Genomic DNA, 4,414 nt, shown 5'->3' with positions numbered 1-4,414 from the left:
AGACTCTTGTACAAGTTGTTTGATCACGTCCTTGACCTACTTTTCCACTGAGATTTTGATACTTTTCTTACAAACTGGAAATGCATATTTTGTATCCATACCAACTCCATTTTGTTGTTGGAATGCTTCTCCCCGTCTGTTATTTTTCCTTGTTCCTTGCATTTTAGCTATAAAATGTTGATGCAGTTAAATCTGTGCAACATTTCACTGCGATTCCAGCTTTGTTTTTTTTTTCCCTTAACAGGGGCGCTGGGGATTGAACCCAGGACCTCATGCATGCCAAGCATGTGCTCTACCACTGAGATACACCTCCCTCCCCATTGCAATTCTGACTTTGCTTGAGTCTCAGAAAGTTCCTGCCTTGGTTAGTCCCTGTGAGCTCTCCCCCTCCTCTCCTCCATCAGCCTGTCCCCCTCAGGTGGCCCTCCTCTGCATCCTTTGCTGGGCCATCTGGCCTTCCCTTATATTTGAAGAGCGCTGTCCAATTTATCAAATAAAAATACAAGACTGCCAGGGGAATTTGGATTGCCGATAAATAACAAATAATTGTTTAAAAACATGCATCCCCATGCAGTATTTGGAACATACCCACGCTAAAAAATTGTGTTGCTTTTTTGAAATTCAAATTTAATAGGAGGTCCTGTATTTTATCTGGCATCCCTCACTCTTGGTCCCCACTTCTGCCCCGTGTCCAGGCTTCCCAACCCGCTTAAGTATTTATTCTCAGTCCTCAGGAGAATGTGCTGCTTGCCCAAGACGCAGAGGTCAGCTTTCTGTGAAGACCCACGGGCACCCCTTCACTGCTCGGCAGGCCCGGGCCTCCAGGGCGGCCTGGGGAGCGGGAGGGCTCTCACTGGGGCAGCTGCTGGTCTCCGCGTCTGTGTTAGTTTGCTGGGGCTGCCATAACAAAGGACCACAGACCGAGGGGCTTAAACAGCAGAAAGTTATTTTCTCACTGCTCTGGAGGCTGCAAGTCCAAGGTCAAGGCGTGGTCAGGGTTGCTTTCTTCTGAGGCCTCCCTCCTCGGCTTGTAGATGGCCATCTTCCCTGTGTCCTCACATGGTCCTCCCTCTGTGCGTATCTGTGTCCTAATTGCCTCTTCTCATAAGGCTATATCAGATTGGGGCCCGCCCTAATGACCTCAGTTCACTTAATTACCTCTTTAAACTCCCTGTCTCCAAATACAGTCACATTCTGAGTCACCGGGGGTTAGGACTTCAACACACGAATTTGGGGCCCGCAACCTCCTAGCCCCTTGCCGCGCCCCCCGCCCCCGCGGTTCTGTCTGAGGCGTCGCCCTGTGTCTTGTCCTCTCACCCGGCAGTGTGGCTGGCGTCTGGAGGGGTCCCCACCCCTCTAGGACTGGAGCCGTGTGAAACCCTGACGGCTCCTGGGGAACCCTGACTTCCACAAGACCATCTCCCAGGGGCACCTTGGTGGGGCTTCCATGGGTGGGGCCCTGTCCACTGCGGACAGATTACGCAACACTGGCCAACACTCTTTGGAACTTTGAACTGGACCCTGGCCCGGAAACTTCTGCTACACAGCCTCGCCCCACAAGGACCTCCGGAGCCTGACAGCTTTCTGAATCACTCTGGAAAGCCTTTCTCTGCCTTTTGGTGGTTGGGTCTTGGGCACCTGGCCGCCTTCTGCAGGCCCTGCCTCAGTAAGCAGCCCATCCATCTCCAACACGTCCGTCGCCTCCTGCCTCTGCCCTCCCTCCAGGCCTCCTGCCAGGTCCAACCAAGACATGACGCTGTTCAGCTTACTGCTGGCTGATCTGTGCTCTTATTTTTGAAATAGCTTATGATCCCCTGCATCTCGAATTTTCTTCTGTCAGCTGGCCTGCAGTGTGGTGCACTTCTAGATTTTATAAGTCATTATCAGGACATTATACCAGGTATTAAATATCTGTTTCCCTTCTCCACTGTTTTCCTGATACTTGTCCAATGGCCTTTAAAACTCCCTCTGCCACCATCTGTGCTGTAACCATGTGATGACCACTGGCCGCACGTGCCACTGAGCACGGGGACCCCGAATTCCAAAGACAGCACAAGAAAAGGACGTGAAATATCTCTTTAACATTTTTCTCAATTGGTTGAAATGATAATATTTTTGATATAGCGGGTTAAACTAAACAGATTATTAAAATTAATTTTCCTGTCTCCTTTTATATTTTTAAATATGGCGCCTGGAAGGTAAAAATTCTATCGATGACTATGTTTCTACATGATTGCCTTTAACTCAAGGCTCATGTATTTTGTCCCTTTTAACTCTCTCTTGGATTCTAGCCAATATTTTCATGTTTTAATTAATCTGCCTCTTGAAACACATTTTAAGATCTGCTAGAAGTTCAAACATTTCCCCCCTCACTCTCATTTTTGCAGACGGTCTTTTCAAAGTCGAAGCCAATTGCTCCTTCAGATGAATTGCAAAATTATTTTTTGCCAAACTCATAAAGACCTTGTTTGCATTATTCATCTCTACATCTAGAAATATTTTTTGCCCCTAAAATGGATTGACTTCCAATACAACTTTGAGGTTTTCTTTGTATGTTACAGTTTCCCCCAAATCACCTCTGTGGGTAGATTATTTTCTGTACTGCTGTGGATGGGGTCTACACTGAGGTGCTATTGGTCTTTACATGTTTGTCCTTTAAAGTCACTTAACTAAGCTGTGTCTGGATGAAGAAAGTCTGAACTGGTGTTATCTGTGAGGCGCGTTTCTTCCCTTTATCCTGTTTCCTATATTATTATAATGTTACAATAACCAAGACTTCCAAGCCTTAATAAATAATTATGGTGGTAGTGGGCATTGTTCCTGAAAATAATTTGCTAACTATTACTTTTTGGACTATTCACCCTTTTAGGCTTGGCAGTGCTTTTTCTTGGCTCTGACTGCCTTCAAGGACACCCGTTAGAGAGGCATTTCCCCGGCCAAGTTAAATAAGCAGTCTAGAAAACAGAATTTCCTTCTGGCTTTCTGCAATCCACCCACAATAAAAATAACACAAAATCATCATTTTTTTTTTTTGAGTTGGGACATATTTTCATAGGGTAAATTGCCAGATTAAAGACAGCCCCTGGAGTCCTGCAAAAATATCAGTGGATGGAGAGACAGACATTCTTTCCCCTGAGCTCAGGTTAAAGACGCGTGAGTTAGGGTTAGGCTTGGTGTTAGCGTCAGATTTTAGAGTTAGGGTTAAGGTTAGGGAAATCTGGTCTGAATGCACTATGTATGTATTGAATTGCAATTTAAAAACTCTAAAATTCCACGTAACATTTTGAAAAATGACTAAGTTGTCCAAACATCATTTAGAGGTGCCTTACGCTTTGTATAAACAGACCAAGAAAGAAGCCACTAGGGTGTAGCTCGGAGAAAAGGGAAGGCTTAGAATTTTTACAGGATAAGCTACAGGAGCAAGCTTACACAAGGATGAAGATGAATGCTGTTGAGTCTACCCTCAGCCGGGGCTGGAGGGTTCTCCAGGCAGAGGTGCCAGCTGCCTCCTGCTCGGGCTGGGACAGGGTCACCTGATGCTGCCTGAAGCCGGGTCCTCAGGAGAAGGCATTTTGTTATGTTTGGAGCTGCGTCAGACAAAGCTGGGTGATGAAAAGCATCTTCTTTATCCTTCAAAGCGTCTGATGAGGACCCAGTCTGGAGTCTTTAGCTCAGTTTGTGATTCTTGGCCTGCGAAAACTCTGCATACAGCCCCACCCAAGAAGCACTCTGCCTGGCTTGCCACAGACCTCGATGCCACTCTGGATTCGACAGAGCATTTTCAGATGCACCTTCCCCCAAGGGGAGATCCTTAGGATGGTGTTCTGGTCAATAAAAGTGCCCCCCCCATCACTGTCTTCGGCTAATCGCCTCCGGGCACACATATGGAGGAGGAGAGTCTGGGCAGGGCCAGGTTCCAAGAAGACTCTTTTCCCAACTCTCCAAACCGTCCTGCTGTCCTTTAAATGGTCCCTGAGGCTCCCTCTCACTGGGGGCCTCAAGTGGTAGCTCCTGCAGGGAGGGGGACACGAGACCACCCCCTGTGGACGGCTGGGTGGGTAAGTGCGTGAGAACTTTTGGGTGATGTGGGATTTGAGCGTGTGATGGGCCAGTTGGACCCTCTGGGAAGCAAATGCTGAGACTGAGGTAGGAGAGCAATGGTTCTTTGAGGGCACTGGCTTTGAAAGGAAAAGGGAAGAAGCAGGAAGGGGCAGGGGCTGCCAGACAGTGATGCGGACCCGACATCATCCCTGCCTGCCCGACCATGAGCTCTGCGGCTAGGCGTCCTTGTTGGCCGAGTCTTGTGTCCGGTGGAAATGGCCACGTCTCTGCACCTCAGTCTCGTTTAGTCACTGCCTGGGGCCACACCAAGATCAGCGAGGTCCTGGCCCCAAAGCTGAGGGTGACCTGTGAG

The 4,414-nt window shown here is 48.2% G+C and overlaps 1 non-coding gene across 1 annotated transcript; it reads right to left on the bottom strand.

Annotated features, from left to right (window-relative positions):
- Window positions 1–241: 241 nt before the first annotated feature.
- Window positions 242–313, bottom strand: TRNAA-GGC. Its single transcript has one exon. It is a non-coding gene; the product is annotated as a tRNA-Ala (tRNA).
- Between the last annotated feature and the right edge of the window lie 4,101 nt (window positions 314–4,414).

The sequence above is a fragment of the Camelus ferus genome, chromosome 5, assembly GCF_009834535.1.
Source record: "Camelus ferus isolate YT-003-E chromosome 5, BCGSAC_Cfer_1.0, whole genome shotgun sequence".
Classification (NCBI taxonomy): domain Eukaryota; kingdom Metazoa; phylum Chordata; class Mammalia; order Artiodactyla; family Camelidae; genus Camelus; species Camelus ferus.
Note: the sequence above shows the minus strand (reverse complement) of the source record. Positions and strands in the feature narration are given on the sequence as shown.